The sequence below is a fragment of the Crinia signifera genome, chromosome 1, assembly GCF_055691185.1.
Source record: "Crinia signifera chromosome 1, ASM5569118v1, whole genome shotgun sequence".
NCBI classification, from domain to species: domain Eukaryota; kingdom Metazoa; phylum Chordata; class Amphibia; order Anura; family Myobatrachidae; genus Crinia; species Crinia signifera.
Genome location: NC_139217.1, coordinates 184,061,464 through 184,085,469, shown reverse-complemented (window position 1 = coordinate 184,085,469; position 24,006 = coordinate 184,061,464).

Below are 24,006 nucleotides of genomic sequence, written 5' to 3'. Positions count from 1 at the left end.
ATAAATATAATTCATTCATCCTTTGTACGTAAGTAGACTACAAAATACATTTTATTCCCACACATGTCATTAAACGTGCTCCTACATTTCTCATAGGAGTATATAATTAGCATACAGTACATGGAGCTAAAATACCTGCAGTAGGAATGAAGTGGTGATATTATTACCCAAAGACAATATAACTACTGTACATCAGGGTTGTCTACCCTCCAGAAAGGGCCCGGAAATCGGCCCCCCCTCCCGGCCCCCCGAGAATTCTGTTAGTCTCCCGCAAACCCTCTCCCACTCGACCAATTGATGCAAATTCCATTATTGTAGTCCCTCCCACAGCTGTGCAATGCCCGAAACATCAAGCTTGCACAGCGCAGGGGGCATGGCAACAAGGACAGGATCGCGCTGGCCATGCCCACAAAACTGGACATTCCTCTGAAGCTCCACCCCCATCCTGTCCCTTTCCCATCCCTTCAGAGGCTTGCCCCCCCCCCCCCCCCCTTACTCAAGGAACTGGCTGCCAGAAAGTAGACAACTTTGCTGTACATCCCATATTTGAGCACCTGTAATTGCCTCTCCATGAGGTTAGGAGCAGGACAAAAGGAGATATCAATACAGCTAATAGGAATGACTAGGTAAACTATATACAGTATGTTTTTACATTATAGATCGGCATACACTTGACAATATATTGCCCAATCTGGTGGATCAGACCAATATATAATGCACATCATCTAGACAGAGGATTGTGCACTACCGCACATTGTTTATTACTGTATGTCTTCTCATTAGCCTGCAGTGCAGCTTGATCATGACATATAATGAATGACACCATGCTCCTGGATGTGGCCATTAAACTATATAAAAATTAATTGCATGCTGGGACAGAGATAACAGGCTGCAGCACAGCCTGTCTCCCCAGCTCAGCACACACTGCTCAGTACTGGTACACAGCTGAGCTGTTGATATCCCTGGGTCCACATGCTCAGGTGTTGACATTGACACCAAAAAATGTCAAAAACTCATGTCAACCTTTTCCTGTGTCAACCTTTTTCATGTTGACCTTTTGTTGGTGTAGTCCTTTTGTCATGGTCCAGCTTATGCATGTTGACCTTCTGCTGTTGACTGAATACCATTGACCTACATATTGTCTATGATCTATACCACACCCTAGAGCAGTGGTAGCCAACTCCAGTCCTTGAGAGCTACCAACATTTTACAGTTTCCAGACAACCTAGCTGCTGCACAGGTGCACTCATTACACTCTGACACATTTTTAAAAGATTCACAGGTGGAGCTAATTACTTCACTTGTAATTATGTAAGGAGATCTGGAAAACATTAACTGTTGGTAGCTCTAGAGGACTGGAGTTGGCTACCCCAGCCCTAGAGGCTAGATGAAAATATTGTTTTTTTACATAACCACAATATAAACCTTTTTAAGGATGATCTTATGCATCACATTAAGTATTTTTATCACTTTATCATTCTCCCTAATTTTATTTCCCCCCTTTAAACCCATACCACTATGTTACCATACCACTTTCATCTTGTAGTGCTACAAGAATATTCAACTGATATGTTCAAAATTCCTTCATTACTCCAAGCAAGGGACACTGTCAGATATTTGTTGAAATATGTATTTCTATAAGCTGCTTGGTCTGTAGTCCTGGGGCTTCTTTTCCTTGTAGAGACCAAAAGGGTATTTTCTAGTAGGGTATCCTTCCTGTGTCTCAAGTCCCCAAACAGATATGGTTCAGCAGAGCTACCATCATGATTCCATCATTGATTCCCCCACCTGACTGCTGAGGCCTTGAACTTGTGCAGCAAGGGCTGCGCTTCTCTACTTGGGTATGGACAGTGGCACACATTGGTAGGGGCAGAAGCACCCATAAGTAGAGGCACCCATAGGTTGGGCAGAGGCACACATGGTTTGGGCAGATGAAGATCTGTTGATAAAATGAAAAAATCAAAGGCAGAGGCAGACAGCAGGCAGCAGGCACTGATATATGGGGGCAGGGCAAGGAGAAGCAAACATAAGCTGTGTACATATTAGATGGTTATGTGTACCTAGCGACCTCATTGGCAATAGGACCCAGTTGGATGAAAGCATTGGAAGTGCATACACACTTGCTGATGCTGCTGGGACAAGCAACGGGAAGACTGGGAGGTGTGGCCATGCTACATTCCACAGGAAGGCTCTCACTAGTGATATCCTTCACTGTCCTGCATATACAAAGGAGAGTGCACTATTAACAATATAGTGAGTACACATTAGACAATTTGCATAAAAATATCATTAACAATCATTTTTATTGTGCAAATTGTTAATTTTATCATCTAATGTGTACACTAGGGCGGAGTGAAAAAACTGAAATTGAGAAATTCAAAATCGGCTAGTGTGGGAAAGTTGTGACTTGACCTGAATAAGAAACGTGCAAAAGCATTTTGATCTGAGTCAACATCTTCTGTTCTGGCAAGAGACCTGAAGTTTCACTTTTTTGGTGAAAATGACGAAAACTATGAAGATGCTCCGATCTAGTTATATTATGTCAGGATGTCTTAGAGTGGTTCATTAATATACTTTAGCATAGTATAAGAGAGTACGAGCTTGTCCTAGTGCAAAGTGACTGACTGGCGGGAGAAAAAATCCCTAATAATTGACCCATTTTCATGGTCACAATTGTGAATATTGTTTGTTTTCTCCTGAACGTGTTTATAATTTAAGAAGCACAAATACTCTAAATGGAATTTCAGTGACACTGTGTGAAATATAACACTGCATAATAGCCCTTAATCAGACCTGATCCCAGTACAAATTTGTTCTCAAAATGGGCAAAACAAATGCTGCATTGCAGGTGGGGCAGATGTAACGTGCTGAGAGAGTTAAATTTGGGTGGGGTGTGTTGAAACTGAAATCTAAATTACAGTGTAAAAATAATGCAGCCGGTATTTACCTTGCACAGAAACAAAATAACTCACACAAATCTAAAGGTGGCCATACATCTACAGATCGATTGTCAGATTGGGCCGGTTGGAACAAACAGCTGGTAATATCTGAATGACAGTTTATCAGCATTTCAAAGCAAATGGTCAACTGTCATTTGCTCTCATCTTTTACCAGGATTTTGTTCCAACCAGACAGATCGGACAATAAATCTGTAGATGTATGGCCACCTTAAATCTATCTGCACATGTTACATCTGCCCCACCTGCAGTCCAGCATTTTTTTGCCCATTTTGAGAACAAATTTGTACTGCGATCAGGTCTGATTAAGGGCCATTATGCAGTGTTATATTTCACACAGTGTCACTGAAATACATGAAATTGGATTTATGCTGCTCTCTTTGCAGTGCATATACAAAGATAGACAATCCTGTGTATATAAATAATAAATAACTGTTGCAGTCTGTTATTGAAAAACAGTAACTGTTACAATAAGTATTACAAGTAAGTGTTAACTGTCTAATGTATCATTTTACATATCAATTCTGTTTATTGACAGAAAAACAGTGTTGCATCCCCTATACTGGGAACATGATTGGGCTGCATTACAGCATATAATTATGCCAAAGATAAGCCAATATATTAACTGTTAAATACGTTGAAGTGTATTATGATGTAATAAATTGTAAGCTTGCAGCAGGGCCCTCTAACCCCCAAGTCTGTCTGTCATTACCCAGTTTGTTTTATCACTGTCTACTATTGTAAAGCGTAAAGGAATCTGCTGCACTATATAAGAAACTGTAAATAAATAAATAAACAAATACATCTAATGTTTAGGGGAAAAAAACAAGAACATTGATTCAAAAAATAACAGGTTAATCATTCTATGAGTGGTGTCCAGCAGTACATATATGCCAATCACTGTGTTCATTTCTCGGCAGCAGGGCCGTCTTAACAGCAGTGTGGGCACCTGGGCAAAGCAATGCACTGGGGCCCTTACCCATTCTCCCCTCCTAGGGGTGGGGGTGTTATCAAAAGTAATTAGCATAAGTTACTGCTCCAGGTCCTACATGTTGAATGGAAGATAGAGCACCCGCTGCCACCCGTGGGACATCGGGTGCTCTATCTTCCATTCAACATGTAGGACCTGGAGCAGTAACTTCTGCTAATTACTCCTTTACTGCACAGGTGGTGGGAGGGAGAACACTAACATGTGGAAGGAGGCACTGAGCTGAATGAAGGGTCCCTTGTAAATGACTTCCAGGGAGGTAGGGGGTGTTTTATACACAGGGGATGGTTGGATAATGGAGTGGGCTTAATATTCGTCATTTTCTGGTAGAGTCCCACCTTTCAGGAGGTGCTGGGAACTTGGGTATCAGAGATCAGGAGCCAGAGCAAACCATTGACAAAAATATAAAACCACACCAGACGTTTGGAGCTGGAGCAGGGACCGGCTGCTTGAAGGCTGATATCTCTGGTTCTGGGCATGATAGAGACAAGCCGCTAGTGTCAGAGAGAACCTGAGAAATATGACTGGAAATTGTAATTAACAGGTCGGATGTGGACTGCTGCTTTGAAGTTGGATATCTGCAGTTCCCCAGGGCCAATTTTCAAAATTCTGGTATCCCTGGAAAAAGGGGATCCTCAGCTATCAACATAGAGCCATTATACGCCTGGGGCCCCTGGGCAAGTGCCCATTAAGCCCATACAAAAAGACAGCCCTGCTAGGCAGGATTGATCAGCAATACTTATTACAGCATAATGCACTTTAATGTATTTAACTGTTAATTCATTGGCTTATCTTTGGCATAATTATATGCTGTAATGCAGCTGCAGGTTGGGCAGATGTAACATGTGCAGAGGGAGTTAATGTGGCCATACATCTACAGATTTATTGTCCGATCTGTCTGTTTGGAACAAAATACTGGTAATGGATGAGAGCACTTTGCTTTGAAATGCTGGAAAACTGCCAAAAACTGTCATTCAGATATTACCAGGTATTTGTTCCAACCAGCCAGATCTGACAATCGATCTGTAGATGTATGGCCACCTTTAGATTTGTGTTGAGTTATTTTGTTTCTGTGCAGGGTAAATACCTGCTGCATTATTTTTACACTGCAATTTAGATTTCAGTTTCAACACACCCCACCCAAATTTAACTCTCTCAGCACGTTACATCTGCCCCACCTGCAATGCAGCATTTGTTTTGCCCATTTTGAGAACAAATTTGTACTGCGATCAGGTCTGATTAAGGGCTATTATGCAGTGTTATATTTCACACAGTATCAATGAAATTCCATTTAGAGTATTTGTGCTTCTTCTATTATAAACACGTTCAGGAGAAAACACACAATATTCACAATTGTGACCATGAAAATGGGTCAATTATTAGGGATTTTTTCTCCCGCCAGTCAGTCACTTTGAACTAGGACAATCTCGTACTGTTTTTTACTATGCTAAAGTATATTAATGAACCACTCTAAGACATCCTGACATAATTATAACTAGATTGGAGCATCTTCATAGGTTTCGTCATTTTCACCTAAAAAGTGAAACTTTAGGCCTCTTGCCAGAACAGAAGATGTCGACTCAGATCAAAATGCTTTTGCACGTTTCTTATTCAGGTCAAGTCACAACTTTCCCACACTAGCCGATTTTGAATTTCTCAATTTCAGTTTTTTCACTCCGCCCTAGTGTACACACCTTTACTATTAGTGAGACAAACATGCATGTAGGAGGCCCAATGGTCAGGCCGGAAAGTGGAGGATGAGATCTGACTCTTACCTCATCAGCTGCTGGACAAGCCTCCTCTTGTACTCTTCCAAAAATATTCCCCTCTGGTTAAGTTTCAGTTGGGGTTAATGCAAGTCCATAGGATAAAGGCATTGTATGCACTGAGATCACTGATATTATAAAATATTATTAGTGGCCATCGGTTTGTTTGCAAGTGTATGTGTTCACAAGTGGATCTAAGATATCCACTGCACCTTTTTGTCACATTATAGTCCAAAATTATGTTTACTTTTTGTTTTTGTTTGGTCTATTACTTACTTTTTTTGTTATTAGATTAATAAATGTGTGAAATCATAAAAAGATGACGTAACCCAAATCTACACCAGTGAACTGACACAGTAGTCATCATTTTCTGAATTTTTATTGTTGAAGTACATTGAAACATTTACAATCACTAACTAATATAATAGTCACATTGAACTCAACAGTACATTAGTGCTAACTACTCATAACTTGAAAAAAAATAATAACATTCTTTTCATCATAATAACTATTTACCAAAAAAAAAAAATCAGTAAATATGGAAAACATAATTACAAAAACAATGAACTGACACAGAAATGAATTTTGGTTACTTGATTCCTAGCAGGGCGCCCAGTTTTATTACGTACGCGAATGTAATGAAATCGCATTGCATCGCATTACGCTATAGTAGCATGCGATGCAATGCAATGCAATTTTCCCGTTCCCGCTCCCTGTCATTCCTGCCCCCTGTCAGATCCTCTCAGAAATCATTCTGAGGTGATATTCTGAGAGGAGTAGAAGCATCCCTCAGAGCTGCTTGTGATTTATTGAAAGTTATTGAGATGGCTGCATCTATGACCATGTTTACGATGCCTCAGACGGAAGAGGAGGCTATCACCTTTTTTTAAGGACACAATCTCATTCCGGTTGTGCAGAATTAAGTGAATGGCCACATAATGTGCCTTTCTGTGAAAGAATGCATGTGGCGCTGCCATGTAAAAGCGTGCTGGCTGAAGGTGAGCCTGAGAGCGGCCCACTTGTTTCCTGGGTGCTGCTTGTCCGTTGTTGCCATGCTGGGGTTCATCTTTTCCTGGGCCCAGGAGCTCACCTCTATTGAGTATTGTAGCCAGCAGCTGGACATTTCGATGGAAACGGCGGTCCTCTATAACCGCTGGATGCAGGAGGCTTGCACAATGGACATTATGGCGCAGCCCCAGTGGAGGATCGGTGGACCTGGCCACATTGTGGAGGTAGACAAGACTCTGTTTGTGAAGTTGAAAAATAACGCAGGCCGCATTTTACCACAGCAGTGGACACGCTTTGGGCTAGGTGGCTCGCTGCGCTCGCCACACTGTATAACATCAACTCCATGCCGAAGTTGATAGTGGGGGTATGAATAGGTCGGGAGGTCGGGAGGACGCATTTCGACACCCCTCGCGGGGTTCGGTGCGCTCGCAAAGCTTTGGGGTGGCGTGGATTGTGCTTGTGTTTTAGGAACACATTCACACCTGCAAAATCATACAGCTGACACAGTAATGACAACATGTGTTAACCAGGGCTTAAAGTGGTCATGCAGAGATGGGGGAACTCATTTCTCTATACCACCTGATTAAACCCCCTCCTCTACCCCCATTAGGGCCAGTGGTAGGTTTTTTGGCATCCCTCTGCAAACTAGAATGCTTTTCTTTGAGAGTGACTTGATGTTATATAGTGCCCAAAGCATGGCAAGTGCAGCGAGCCCTGCGAGGGGATGCGGATTACTGTACATGTATTCCGCGTATCCTCGCGGGGCTCGCCATGCTTCAGGCTAGGTGACTCGCTGCGCTCACCACACTATATAAAATAGACTTAACACCGACGTGGATAGTGGGGGTAGGAAAAGGTTGGGAGGAAGCGTTCCGCCGCCGCTCGCCACACTTCAGGTTGGAGTTGATACTGGAGGTGACGCTAAACAATAGCATAGGTGCTTTCAATTGTAAGCACCCATCATATGTCATACTAATCACACATCATCTCATCCCATCACATCTTATAGTAAGCACCCATCACATCTCAACGCATGGGTGCTTCTACTATTAAATATCGCATCGCATCGCACCTGGTGCCCTGCGATTCCATGCGATATTTCATTGTATAAGCACTCCTGTGCACTTCATATGGACATCGCATCGCACAGCACTATACACGCTGTGTGATGCGATTTCACTACGGAGAATAGCCCAGCACGCTAAATGCGTACTGGGTGCCCTGCCAGGAAACAAATACTGAATTTTGTTTTGGGTCAAAAAGACCCGAACTGAACAGCAGGGTTAAAACCATTAACTTTACTGATACTGTGGGGGGTTTTCAATCCCAGGTCACGACTGTTGATTCAGCCTGACAGCTGTGACCCTGGCCCGTTTTAATTTTTTTCGACCGCAGATCACCAGGCGCAATTCAATGTCCTAACTTCCGATCGGCGAAAAGGGTCCACGTAAACGTCCATGAATTGTCAAGATTCGGCCACAATCGCGACAATTCACGGCATAAATCGACAAAACAGGGCCGACTGCTTTTACAGTCGGGCCCATTCTGCAGATCTGCCTCATCAATGCTGTCAATGGAAGGATATGCCCCTTAAGCATTTGCACTTTAATCCTATGGATTGACCCGTTTTCAATAGATCGAGGACAAGAACAGGAAAACAGGAAGAAAGAATGGACTTCATAGTTTTTAAATTAAATTATTGTTGTTTTTCTCCGATGCTTTATTATAATAATGCTAGTTGGAACGCAAACGGAGATTTTCTTCCTTGAGAACGTCCACTTCCGGCACTTTGGAACGCATAGTTCCGCTGCAGGTGAGACGCAAGCGTCACATACACGGAAGTTTGACGCGCTTCCGGGTCCGGCTAACACGCCGGATGCCGGCTTGTTGCGCGCGTCTTCCACCTTATTTAAACAGCTCTAGCCAGGGGCTACGGTATGCTCCTGATGAAGGACCCTTTGGTCTGAAATGCATTGAGCAAACCGTACCCCTGGCTGGAGGAACGAACACACGCTTTTGGGAGAACATCTCTGACCCGCTGACCACCTATATTTCTGGTTATCCGTCATATCGTCTGGTTTATCCATCTGTGGCTTTGGGTGAGATCCCACCCGTCTTGAATCACTGACTGGTGATGATATGCTTTTATGTAACCCTATCCTTGTGAGTGCATCTATTAATAAATTGTACCCCCCTATACAAAAGGTGTTGCACTATGTCTCATCTCTTTTGATAAGGGTGCTGTTTGAAAACAGTGGAGCAAACAACGCATTATCTTGGACACATCAGGATTTACCTTGGGTTATATCTGGAATTCTCTTTGGGCATACCCCCGTGAATGGTTGAGATCCCCCCATCATTTATCACCGGCTGGTGACTATATGCAATATATTACCTTATCTTTGTGAGTGCATCCTTAAACAAATTGTACCCCTTTAAAAAAAAAGGTGCTGCACGATGTCTCATTTCTTTTTATAAGGTTTCCAATTGAACAGTGGAGTTAACAACAGAATCTCCTGGGCATATCAGGATCCATTATATGGTTGTCGACTCTGTTGTCAAAATTAGTGTAAGTCCACCCTTACACTTATCACCTCAGCGCATGGGACACTAAGAATCTTTTTTTTGTTTGTATTTGCTTCTCTTCAAGTTTTGGTGAAACTTGTTTTTTTGGTGTACCAAGCAGCTTAGGTTTATCCAGCGCAAAATTGTATCACAAATCCCCCACTTTGTACTCATCAATGCTGTCAGAAAAGATCCGAGGTTGAATACCCCCCTGTAGCTTTAATGTGTCCATTGGAATTGTTACACAAAGAATATTACAATTCAGAATAAATAGTGTGTAGATTAATATAAGAAATGAGATTATAACATTTAAATGAAATATTTTTTATGGCAAATGTCTGTCTTATAGTGTGTACACACACGGTTAGATTTGGCTTCCGATGTTCCCAATATAGGGAACATCAGAAGCCAAATTGCATGCAAACCGCATGCTTTTTTACGGCTTCCGAGCCCGATGCGCTGCCGATGCGTGCTCCCACAGTGGCAAACGCAGGATTTTCAGAAGGGGGTTTCCAGAGGAGCGGAGCAAAGCACGGAGATGGACACTTAGGTGACCCAGTATATGCCGGGTCAGTTAAAGTATTAAAGATAGACCAAATGTATATTAATAATAATAATAAATAATACACACACATATACATACATAACAGCAGTGTAGACCCCTGGGCATAGCAATGTATTGGGGCCCCTACCGATCCTCCAGCGGTAGGGGTAGGGGTGGGGGAAGCTTTGATGTCCCCCGGGTGGTAGGGGGTATTATATCAACCCCTCAGCACGTAGGGCCTGGATCAGTAATTTCCACTAATTACCCCTTTACTGCACAGATGGTGGGAGATGGGGTGGGAGAAGGGAGCATTGGGCTGAATGAAGGGGCCCTGATACATAACTTCCAGGGTGGTAGAGGATGTTTAATATGCAGAGGAGGGGTGTATAGTGGAGTGGGCTTATTATTCATAATTTTCTGGTGGGAGGATAGCTTGCTTGACTGCAGATATATTCAGTTCCCAGAAATTGATTTCTTAGATGTTAATGGAATTAAAAACTAGAGAATCCTACCTACCAAATGGTATTGGGGACTAGGGGATCAGAGTTCAGGAGGCAGAGCAATCTGCCAACGAGGATATAAAACTACATACCAGGTGTGTGGAGCTGGAGCAGTAACCAGCTGCTGAAAGGCTGATATCTCTGGTTCTGGGCAGAGTAGAGACAAGCTTCTAGTGTCCATCAAAGGGGGAGAGTCCCAGCTTTTGGAATATACCCTCAGAAAAACTCTAAGTCAGACAGAACCTGAAATATCTGACTGGGAAGAGCAATTAATAGGCTTGGATGGGGACCACTGCTTTGAAGTCAGATATCTCCGGTTCCCAAGGGCCGATTTTTAAAATTCTTGTACCCATGGAAAGAGGGGACCCTCAGCTTTGAGACTAGGGTCCTTAGACTCCTGGGGGGGTTTCTGGGTACTCAGAAACCCCCCCTGCGTGTGCTACTGTCCCATGTGAGCGCATATCAGCAGCCAGATAGAGAGGGCAGGAAAGACTATATAGTGCAGATCTGCACTATATAGTGTAAATTGTGCCCCTCTGGCATGCCGTGAGATGTGAGTCCCGATGCGATCTGATCGCGTTGGGACTCGCATCTCACAGCAGTATCTGCCGTGTGTACACACGTTTATGGAGTCTTTATAATTTGAATACAACATTAATATGTCTATTGCTGCTCCTTAATTAAAATATCACTGAGTTCTAAGTATTCTGTCACTTCAGGACTTATATATAAACAAACATACCAGTACCATTTTGTAATCTTAAAAATACACAATAATAATAATAATAATAATAATAATAATAATAATAATAATAATAAGTACTGAATATAAATGAATAGTATTTGTTCATTCGTTCCTTATCATGAATTTAATGGGCATTGAATGCAGTGGCGTAACTATCGTGCCGCAGCCCCCGCGGTGGCTTGGGGGAGCCAGTGCCGACGGGGTCTGCGGGGCGTGATATAGCTTCGGGCTGAGCAATGGTGCACTTTACTGCCGACAGCCAGGACATCGGGAGGCAGCTGCATCCTGCACAGAGCCGGGCCGCAGGGTAAGCCAATAAGTAAGGTGCTGGGCAGCCATCTAAACAAACAGCGCCAGTCAGGGGCATAACTAGATATTCATGGGCCCCATAGCAAAAGTTTGTAAGGGCCCCCTATTTAGCAACTGATGGTGATAAATGTATGTAAAACATATTACTTAGACAGGAAAGATGGCCCCCCTTCAGCTCTGGGCCCCATAGCAGCTGCACCCCTTGCACCTATGGTAGTTACGCCTTTGGCGCCAGCGAGTCAGAGCCGGAGTACATTTACCAGCAGCCAATCAGGCTGCCAGTACATTTGAAAGTGACAGCAGGATGCTTGCTGCTCTAGGACTGTCCGGCTCTGGCTATCTCAGACTCTCCATGATCACCCTCTACACTTTTGTTACATGATTCCTGACCTGACCTGATGGCTGCTGTCCGGGACCTCTACTGTATGGAGCAGGAATCTGCCCGCAGAAAATCTACAAGTGCGATGCTGGCTGAATAGCCCTGGCAGGCTGTCAGTAATTAGACAGCTGCTGGCTCCAGCCCTTAGGTACATACTACATTGTGCAGGTTAGTTCTGCCAGCAGAGACCCCACTGTTGGAACACATCTGAGGTAAGGATGCTGGAAAAGTCCCGATCATACTGTGCGTGTATGCACTTTACGTAGCTTCCAATGTTACAGACTCATTTACATACACACAAATCCCCTGTGAATAGGGATATGTTGGTGATTTCTTCTGAATACTTAAAGTTTCTGTAGTTCTAGGTGCAATCAGATCCCTGGCCATACTTGCCATGGGAGGGGGGAGGGGCGGCACCAACATTTTTGGCAGGGGGGAGCCAAATTTATAGTTACGCCACTGATTGAATGTGAATACTGTATATCACTATGGATACTATATCGTCACTTTTTATGGATCTTTCAACATCCATATATCTTTCACCTGACAAAATTACTTAATTTTTCATTACTGCTGTATATAAATAAATTGGAGCATGTCATCTGTATTGAGCTACGTATATGATGCAATCAGCCTTCTGCTTCTGCGAGCATGATTGCTAACTCTGGGCCTTATTCTGGTTTCTGCGGCCGGAGCCGAATATGCGGCCAGGACCGTGCATCCTAAACCCCGCCTTCCGTACGGATCGCTCACTCCGTCCAAATGCGGTAAGCCGCTGACTGCACGGAGCACGAGTGGATTTCTCATGAATACACCTCCTCCATCTCTGGGAACCTCCCCCATCATTCGATGGTCGCAGACCATCGAATGCAGGACCAAGTGGTCAGGCAGCTCCCGCGAGCTCAGACCACTCGGGCATTTCTCCGTGCATAAGCAGGGATCTGGGCGGGCAGCTGACATCCGGAAATGTCATATGTCCGCCCCCTACACGTGCGTCATGGCCGCATTACCATACGTACGCCCAGAATGCCCATGAAACGCGGGGCGTATGCATATGTTAATGAGGCCAAACAGCCCTTCACGCCCCTCTCCTCCCCCTGTTCGTAGTGTAAACAATTCATGCGGAATTTGGACGTATGTCCCTTTCGCACATGCGCAGATATGCCTCTGCACATGCGCAAACACAAAACATCGACGGAACGAACGCATGTGGACATATCCGCACCAACCAGAATAAGGGCCTCAGTGCTCATCGTGCACAAATGTAACTGAATCTGCAATTTCTAGCAAGCATTCAATCTTCCTACAGTGTTGCCACTATTACAAATTAAGAAAAGAAACCCACTTATCCAACTGGAAGAATACTGTATCAGTCATATTTCAAATCATTAATTATTGTTACACATATATGACGTGGTAATCTCAAATATAGATGCTATCAATGCTGTTCAATATTAGTGCTACTAATGTGAATTGAATGATGTACATCAGTGCTGCAAAAGTAATATTCAATACTTGTAATTATTAATCTCCACCCATATAGTTGATTCATCCCTCCAATACAGGTATTTATAGATGTAGTCACCTAGGGATATGCACTCACAGCAAAAGTCCAATTTCGGGGACTTTTGTACATGCTTCATTTTAATGATCAACATATACGGTCGGCGGATCGTGGCTTCCAGTGGCTCAGCTGAATGGTGGATTGCCCCTGCAGGTTATGGGCCCTAAAGTGTGAAAAATGTAGCCATTTATTGATCAATGTTTGTGTTGGGGATTCATATGCATTCAGTTCAGCCAAGTGGTAAATTTAATTTATAAACTTTCCTTGAGATATATATTATGAATCATCTCCAATCATATAACTTCAAATCTGAAAATAACTCCAAAGAAATAGATAATAGTGCAACACTGTTTAGACACCATAGATCTTTTTATTTTTTCAATTTTCCACAAAAATTTCTTTTAGAAAGGTAAAGCATATAAATCCACTTGAAAATGGATAACCTTGATGTTTCTTTCCCTTTAGAGGATCAGCATATGCAAGGGCACTAAAAAGATCTCAAACATAGAAGGACATAGTGCAATATTGTTTGCAAATAAAAATAAAATGTATTCCAAATTGTTAAGCAACTAGTTCGTTTTGAGGACCCAGAGGACTCTAACTGCAGTGGGAATTCCTAACCAGGCGTAACTACAGGGAAAAGTTTCCGGGACTGAAACCTGACTTATTGCCCCAATAACAGCATAGGATACCAGTCCAGCATGGTGGATACCTCTTGGGGACCTTCTTTACCAAATAATTTGGTGATATGCTTTTTTTTTTTTTTAATACGTTTTTTATTATTTTTTGAAACAAGAATACAAGTGAACTTCGTCATACAACGACTACCTGGTAAAGTATTAGAGACAACTATTGGTGACAATTAAGTAGTGTGCACACATGACTGTTAACTGAAATAATCTTTGGGGCACCAGAGACATGGGCAACGACAAGTCAGTGAAGGGAAGCTGACGCGATGTTTGTTGTAGCTTTGAGGCCATGTACCTTTCCCCACTAAAACGGACCTAAGTTTAAATATTGTAGTACTGTGGAAAGTTTTGACGGAGACTTTGGGGATGTCTGTCACCTGAGCCCCTAAGAAACAGATAGAGTCATAGAGGATCTTTGCCCATGTCACTGAGCCAGACAAAGAATCTGAAACAATATGGATGTTGATGCAAATATACAAATAACTGTAAACATACAATAGACAAAGACAGACGGGAAGGGGAGGGAAGAAAAATAGGGGGGGGGGATAAGTGAATAGTATCTTCTAGCAGTAAATCCACATAAGCTAGGAAAACATATACAGATTGAATTAAGTGACCAAAAGCAAAAATATCATAAAACGGAAGATGTTTCGATTGAAGAGTTGAGAGTTCGTAATGACCCATCTTATTAATGTACCAGTAGGTGACCATATCGAGAAGTCCTGATTTACAAATGGTAGGTGTTAAAAGTATTGGTCAGGGAGTTCCTTTGAGTCATCATTCTTGAAGTTTGGGTATGTGGAGCTTATAAGGTAAAGTGGAGGGTCAAAATCTGATCCACTGATGAGGACCAATCACGGCTGAGGGATAGAATAATTAGTCAAGTATGGGTTAACCTTCTCCCAGTGGGAAGTCTCGAAATATTGAAGAATTGTAGACGTTGAGGTCTCGTCCATGGAGAGAATATAAGATTTCCATTTTTTATTGAAGGCTTCCGTTGAGGCGTTTTCTTGTAGAATTATTGTTTTCAGGTCAAAATAGAGGTGTTGTAATAATCTTGTTTTTAGTTCCACAACATTCGGGGAAGATTTCTTGATCCAGTGACGCAATATCAGTTTTTTCACAATTGTGAATATAATAACTAGCAGGGGAATATGTTGTTTAACACATACATCCAGACCGGTACAATTAAAATCAAACAAAAGGCAGACTCCCGGCGATAGTGGTAGGAACACCTGTAAACTCGTAGCAATAAACAGTATAATTTTATTCCAGAATCGTCTAACCTTAGAACATTCCCAGAAGCAATGTAAGAATTTGGCATTAGTCATACCGCATTTATAGCACTGGCCTGTCTCTTCAGGGACCATGTATTTTCTCTGGGCGGGAGATATAAAGGCCCTGTATAAAAACTTAATATGTGATTCCTGCAGATATGCTGAGCCTAGAAACCTGGAGTACGAACAGTAAACCTTTACCAGTCTGTCAGGATTGTGATAAAGGTATGGGACATCTGAAAGCCATTTGGAGATCAGGCTAGTGGAATGAGTAATAAAGATCGGGAGAGTTCAATCAGAGTAGGGTGTATCATGTTAATCTTAAAGGGGCTGGTAACTCTATGTTGTGTTAGTCTGAGAATTTGATGTGACCTGATATTACTCGAGGGTGGGGGGCGGATGGATTGGGCGTAATGTCTAACTTGTAATCAAACATAAAAATGAGTGCTGGGTAGGAGATATTCACTGGAGAGTGTTGAGAAGGGAAGGATAAGTCCTCCTGGGTCAAAGACTTTAGATATGGATGCCAGGCCCTTTTTTCTCCAATTTTGGAGGACACTATTAGAAATGGAGGGTGGGAAGCCTGGGTTTCCCCATAGAGGTATGTAGGGGGAGGACCTAAAATCATATTTCAATTTTTTGTGTAGGCTGTTCCAGTTTACATAAATATCTCTGAACATTATGTTGGTATAAATATTTCTCGGGATGTCAGCGAGGGGGATGTGTAAGAGCGCAGAAGGGGAGTAGGGGTAAAAATTAGCACAGTCTAAATCAAAATCAGTATAGACCGACCTCTCCAGCAACCAGTCGCCTGCATATCTGAAAAATACAGAGGAAGTATATGCTTTAAAGTCTGGGATGCGCAGTCCACCTCTCTGCTTGGATAGAGTGAGCTTTGACAAGGCTATCCTGGGATGTTTACCCTTCCAGAGGAAATTAGAGATTTGGGAGTTAATTGACAAAATATCTGGATTTTTTAAGGCTATAGGAAGAAGTTGAATGATGTAAAACATTTTTGGGAAAATTATAGATTCAACTGCCGCTGATCTACCTAAGAGCGAGAGAGGCAATGAGTTCCAGGAGGTCATCAGCGCAGAGATTTTGTTTATAGCAGGAGTAAAGTTTGCTTTGTAAAGATTGTCTGTTTTATTAGTAATGTTAACACCTAAATATTTTATTTGTGTCTTAGCTATTTTAAATTTTGTGAATATTGGGAGGGAAGATATATCTACAGTATAGCTTCCTAGTGCAAGTATTTCCGACTTATCAAGATTAACTCTATATCCGGATACTAACCCAAATTCCTTAATTAAGTCTATAATGGCTGGGATTGAATTGACAGGATCAGTGACGTACAATATGATGTCATCTGCGAAGAGTGACACTTTAAGCTCATGCTTATTAACTAGAATGCCCTTGAAGTCTCTAGACTGGCCTGGAAGAAGAGCTAGGGGTTCTATCGCGATGGCGACCAATAAGGGAAAGGGGGCAGCCTTGTCTGGTGCCTTTAAAAAGCTGGAAAGGGTTTGAGATTTGGCCATTACTAATGATTTGGGAAGAGGGATTAGAATATAGAAGTTTAATGTAGGAAATGAATTCCCCGGGGAAGCCGAAATGATCCATCGTGGAATATAAGTGGGGCCAAAGGACAAGGTCAAAGGCCTTTTCTGCATCGACGGACATGATAATGCCCGGAGGGAAGCGATCAGACTTGTCTTGGGTGTGTTGTACAGCTGTGATGGCTTTTCTTACGTTGACAACAGAGTGTCGCCCAGCAATAAAACCTGTCTGGTCGGAGTGGATAATGAGGGGCTTGAGTGCCTTGAGCCTTTCAGTCAGTATTTTTGCCAAAATCTTATAATCTGAGTTCAAAAGTGAAATCGGCCTGTAGGAAGCCGGGGACGTCAGATCTCTTGCCGCTTTGGGCAGAGTTTTAATAAATGCAGCATTGAAATGATGTGAGATTATGTTGTTGTTAAGCATATAATTAAAGGTTTTTACCAAAGGATCGCAAACATATGGAAGCATTAATTTATAAAAGCTGCTGCCAAAACCATCTGGTGCAGGGGATTTTCCTTTTTTGAGGGATAAGACGGTATTAGTTAACTCCTCTTTTGTAATTGGGGTGGTCAATGCTGGTAATTTGTCCTGAGGGAGTTTAGGGAAGTTAATTTTAGAGTATAGCTGAGAGGGGGAGGGAGCCTCTGAGCGCTCGGGTGGAGGTAAGGTGGGCTGAGGGTGAGAGTATAGAGAGGAGTAAAAATCCATCATTACCTGGGCAATTTGTTTGTTTGAAGATGTGAATGTACCATCCTGGAGTTTTAAAGGATGGGTTGCAGAGGAGGATCTGGAACCATTTAGGATGTTTGTAAGGAGTTTGCCGGTTTTATTACCAAAATTATGGTATCGGTAGTTGATACTGTATAAATGTTTGTTACCTCTGTTGTGAAGGTACTCATCAAGGTGTGTTTTTGCTGTCATGTAGGTTTGTCTATTTGTGGCTGTTGGGGATTGCTGGTAAAGAGAGTAGGCAAGTGTTAATTGTTGCTGAAGGGAAATGAAGGTGGCAGAGTAATTTTTATTTAGTTTGGCTACGTATGAAATGATATTTCCTCTAAGAACCGCTTTGGCTGTTTGCCAGAACAGAGGGGGGTTACTATCTGCATGCGACTGGTTGCTGGCTCTGTATTCCTCCCAGTCATTAATGAGCTTCTTCCGAAACCCCACTGACACCAGGAGATGGTTAGGAAATCTCCAAGCTGCCTTGGATGATGGTTCATCATTTATAAGCAGTTGGAACCACAGCATGGAATGATCAGAGATAACCATTGGCTCCATTTCAGCAGCCGTCACCCTAGAGAAGAGGGTATCGGACAGGAGCATATAATCGATTCGCGAGTATGTGCGGTGGGCCACAGACTGACAGGAGTAGTCTTTTGTGGGGTTTAGGGTTCTCCATATGTCTACCACCTTCAAACGAGAAGACAGCTGGGGAATACCTAAGTCCGAAAGAGGTGGGGGGCGTCTGGGGTTACCTGATCTATCTAGGAATGTGTCCGATACAAGGTTGAAGTCGCCACACACTATCAGCTTCGTATGTAGAAGAGGGGTCAACTCACACAGCAGCTCGTTAAAAAATTGTTTTTTGTATGTTGTTGGAGCGTACACATTACACAGGGTATAATGAGAGGAATGGATTATAGTTTGTGCTACAACAAACCTACCCTCTGGATCAGAAGTGGCCTTGATTAGCTCGTAAGGTATGGAACATCTGATCAATATGGCCACACCTCTAGATTTTGTGTTATAGGATGCACTAGCAAGTAACTTCCAGCCGAGCATTTGGAGTTTTTGGAGTTCCGAGAGCATTAAATGGGTCTCTTGGAAGTATACTAGATCTAATTTTATTTTGTTGCAGTATGCTAAAGTTTTTCTGCGCTTAGCCGGTGAGTTGATGGGAGGGTGCGGGAGAGGGGAGGGGGGAATAGGAATAGAGTATACAAACAAATAATGCAAACAATTTAACCCTTGAGGGCCTAACAAGGAACCCAGTTGAATGTAGCTAAAGGATAGCTTTAGCGACTTGAACTTTGAAACAACCATAGAACACCTGGAGGGTATCGATTAGTTATAAGGCCGGTTGCGATACGTCAGCAATGTCATCCTCATCGTGACTGTTTGCATCTCGAAGGTAATCAGATGCTTCAGCGGGGAATGAGAAATCGTACTGGGAATTTTTGTGGAAGATTCTAAGTTTGGAGGGATATATCAATGCAAACTTTATCTTCTTTGTGATGAGCAAGCTGCACACTGGGGAAAAAGCCTTGCAGGCTTTAGTGACTTCCGCAGAGAAATCTTGAAATAGCCTCAGAGTGTGGCCCTCCCATTTTAGCAATGGTATTTTACGTGATGCCCTCCACAATATGAACTTATGCGTATAGCTCAAGCACTTGAAGATGGTGACTCTGGGGCGGGTGTCGTTGGGGCGAGGAGAGGGACCCAGGCGATGGGCACGGTCAATAACCATAGAGCCACATTCCTCACGGACTCCAAGTAATTCTGGCAGTGTATGACCCACAAATTGGTCTAGGGCCTGTCCTCTGACCGATTCAGGTAGTCCTATCAGTCTCAAATTATTATGCAATCTATTTTCAATTTCCTCCATTTTGTTAATAATGGTATAGTTCTCTTTCTCCAACCGTTTAATCTCGCACTGTGCTGCAGCTAAGTGATGTGCCATTGCGCCAATATTATTCACTACTGTACCTACCCTCTGTGTCAGTCTTTGTAATTGTGAGGTAATATCACTCACCGCCTTAGCAAGCAGAGGGGCCATGGTGGAGGTGATGGCGTCGACCATGTCGTCATATGTCAGCGGCACCGTTTGCAGAAGGGAGGGAGAGTTCTCCTCTTCATCTTGATCCCCACGAGTTGCTCTCTTAGGGACTGTGGGGCTGGGCGTCTTTACCTTGTCAGACGCCATTTCTGCAGCAGGGCTTCTCTTGTACTGGCGGCCGCTCTGTTGTAGCGATCTCTGCGGCTGCACGGTTGACACAGAGCTATCCATTAGTGCGGTACAGGGGAGGGAAAGACAGGGACTCGGGCTCAGCCGAATAGGAGGCGAAAATCGCTGTGTAAAAGTACAGGGGCACGGAGCGGAGCTTGGTGAGATGCGACTCACTCCATGCACCCGGAAACCGGAAGTGGTGATATGCTTTTGATGTTTTATTTCATGTGAGTGCATTCTTGGAATAAATTTTCTTTTTATTTGCAAACAATATTGCACTATGTCCTTCTATGTTTGAGATATTTTTAGTGCCCTTGCATATGCTGATCCTCTAAAGGGAAAGAAAAATCAAGGTTATCCATTTTCACGTGGATTTATATGCTTTAACTTTCTAGATGAAATGTGAGTGGAAAATTTAAAATATAAAAAGATCTATGGTGTCTAAATAGTGTTGCACTATTATCTCTTTCTTTGAAGTTATTTTCAGATTTGAAGTTATATGATTGGAGAGGATTCATAATATATATATCAAGAAAAGTTTATAAATTAAATTTACCACTTGGCTATTGGTGAAAGACAACTTCTGGTGGCGCTTTTGGAAAGACACTCTTCCGTGCATGCATATTTGACTTTCTTTGGAGTTTTTTGTTGAAGGCTCCGTGTGTTAAGTACAGCAGCCACAGTTTTTTGATTCTTTGCACACAGAAAAAACAGGACTTCCTTTGCCTTAAATGTGAAAGACTGTCCCTTCTGATGTGTAGTACTATCACTAGGTGCAGGTATATATTTCCTACTCTATCTCTTTAGCCACAATTAAATAATCATGTATAAGTTATAATTTTAATTCACTGTACTGTATATAATTTAACAGCATCTTTTGTCCAAAGCAGCTATCCCCACGTTTAAAGTATACTATTATTATTGTTTATTTATATGGTACCACAATGATTCTGCAGGACCTACAGATGGAGCACTTCTCAGCCAGCCCAGGAATTCACCAGATCCCTTGAGCTGGCGCAGGCTGGTGGAAAGGCGCTCCATCTGACAGGGATGCGTGAGTGTCTCACACGCATGCGCGTTGCCATAAGCACAGGTGGTGGAGGGGAGTGCTTTCCCTGTCTGTCTCTGCTTCAGGGAGATGGGCAAGGAGTGGGGGAGCTGGCGGGGGCTTCAGGGAGGTGCTTGGGAATTGCAGCTCCGATGGAACGGGGCATGTGAGCATTTTCTGCGCACACGCGCTGCCTTCTGGCGGATAGCGTTAGCTGGCGATTCTATTACCAGGAGCAGCTCCAATGGGAGCTGCGCCATCTGTAACAATACATGAGGGAGCTAAAACAAGAAAAAATGATTTACAGTACAAGACAATTTAGGACAAGTACATACTGCTTCAGGGGACAGGACAATTAAGTAATTATTATGGTGGGAGGGTTAGGTACCGTTAAATGGAGTAAGGAGTAAAAATAAATGATATGTATATACTCTAACAAAAACAAAAGAGATGAGAGGGCACTGCTCATGAGAGCTTACATGATCATAAATGCTAATTATGGAGAATAGCTGAAACTAGAACGGTCCAGTCTCCAGAACTCCAGACCAGACCAGCTTCCTGCAGATGGAGAGAGATTACAGCCTCAAAGTATGTACAGAGGATTGTGTAATATCCAGATTGGTCCTTGTCATATGGGAAGGCTGTAATCTGTCTCTCGTTGCCTCCCCATTGTTAGCTGTCATAGTTACCCCTCAGACAGGCCACCACAGCACAGGGAAGTATGGGAATGAGCACTACTAGCACCATAATGGCAAGATTTGCTGCAAAGCGCTGGTCCGGTCCGGCCAAGAGCTGTTACCTTGAGCCAATGCTAAACTGTTGAGAGATGGAGCTGCCTGGATATGGGCAGATAAATGGTGGACCCCTTCTCTGTCTGAGCCTGGTCCTGGAGTCCTGTCTGCACCTCCATAATGGCAGCCCCGTGGCTCAGCCTCTTCTTTCTCCTCACTTCAAGATTGCTCCACCCAGGAACTGCTAGGCGGCAGCATATGGAGATCTGACATTACAGTAGTCTCTAGCCCTGTAGTCTCTAGCCCTGTGTATGGCTTCTTTTAATTCCCCTTACAATATTTACATGTAACTTTGCTCCTCCATCGAAATCTCTAAATTCTGAAAATATGCAGTCTTGCCTGTCAGTATCAGCCTTGACCACAGCCAGCTCAATGATCAGAGCAGCCATCAGGCGGGGACTGCAGGGACTCCAGTTCCGGGCCCAGACAGAAAGGGGACCCAGGACTAGAGTTTATAATGTATTATTTGTCAGCAACAAAGCAGACATACTCTAGGTCTCACTGGGCATTACAGGTGTTCAAGAAAGGGAAGAGGGGCCCTGACTATTTTGTCAGTCCCGGGCCCTACAATTTCTGATGGCAGTCCTGTCAATGATTACTGAGTGAGGATCACATGTGGTGTGTACAGCCATCAAACTTTTGCATCTATCCTAGGGCCTGAGGGGTCTTAATCTGGCACTACTCAGACTTTTGAGAATCGGAGGTACAAAAGTGTATCAATAAAAATAATTAGGAAAATTTTCAACTTGGCAAAGTGATATATTTAAAAGAAAAATAGTTATATGTAATTGCTGGTTTATACAGACATTGTGATTTTGTTGTCTGCATCCAGTAACTCTATGTAGGTGTGATTCTAAAATCATTTTCATAAATCACTTGCTAAGATTATTATTTAATCAGAAAAACAGGACTACAGTACTTTTGTGACATATATCAGCCAGTGATTTTCATAATACAACTAGAACCTCAACTGCATCTACTTAAATTACAATGATAAAACTTTGCAAACAGTGAGATTATTACAGTGACAAGCATCACAAGTAGATCACTAAAAGCATAATTTACAGTAATACACCGTACCATAATACTGTAACACCAATTCATGGAAATGACATAAATAATTGTACTGTATGATCCTGCATATAATCCAAAATGGATTGAGAAAGAACACACCTTTGATCTCAGGGGAGATGTGGAATCTAAATTATTCAATTACTATAAAAATCATAAATTTTTAATTGAAATTGCAATATAACATATACAGGCTAACAAACTGGTAAAGACACTCAGGTTATAGGATTGAATAATAATCAGTTTCAGTAACCAAAAACTATATATATTTTAGGTGACCGCTTCATTTCAGCATGTATACAACTAAGGTAGTATTACAATTCATTTAAAAACATTTCTCGGTACTTATGTAGTATCTGGGCTGCCGATTTTTTGATTGTATGCCTTAAGTTAAGGCATACAATCAGATGCGATGCGATGCGATATCGCATCGCATCGCATCGCATCCGATATCGGATGCGATGACCCGATTTTTCCATAGGAATCAATGTTAAAATGATTCCTATGGAAAAATGGGTCCTTTTCATACCCCTACTATCCAAGTGGGCATGGAGTTGGATATAAACCTGTGGCGAGCGTAGCGAGCCACCGAGCCCGAAGCGTGGCGAGCGAAGCGAGCCCCGCGAGGGGACGGTATTCGTCCCCTCGCGGGGCTCGCTTCGCTCGCCACGCTTCGGGCTCGGTGGCTCGCTACGCTCGCCACAGGTTTATATCCAACTCCATGCCCACTTGGATAGTAGGGGTATGAAAAGGACCCATTTTTCCCATTGAATTCCATGTTAAAATGGACTCAGTCCATTTTAACATTGATTCCTATGGAAAAATCGGGTCATCGCATCGCATCGCATCGCATCGAATCGCATGGTCGCATGCGATGCGATGCGATCTCCCGATCCGACCCGATTTAGAAATCGGCAGCCCAGATACTACATAAGTACCCATTTCTCTCTTTAAATGTGTCCAAACCAAAAAAGATCTACAGTAATTTCAATGGAACAAATCTTACATATCAAGTACAACAGCAAACAATACCTAACTTCTTTATAGGTAGCACATTAAGGTTTTCATTTTATTAAACACAATATTATTGTATTCAAGAATAAAGAATAAGATCTAAAAATGACTGCGACCATTTTTATGATTTGACAGTGGTTACTCACACTTTTTTCATTTTCAATTCTTAGCCATTATATTGTATAATTTAAGGATGTTGTTTCTTCCAGCATTTCTTGTTATTTACAGTCACAAAAAGAAAAAGGAAACGCTTTCCATCCAAAGTATACATTTATAAAACATTA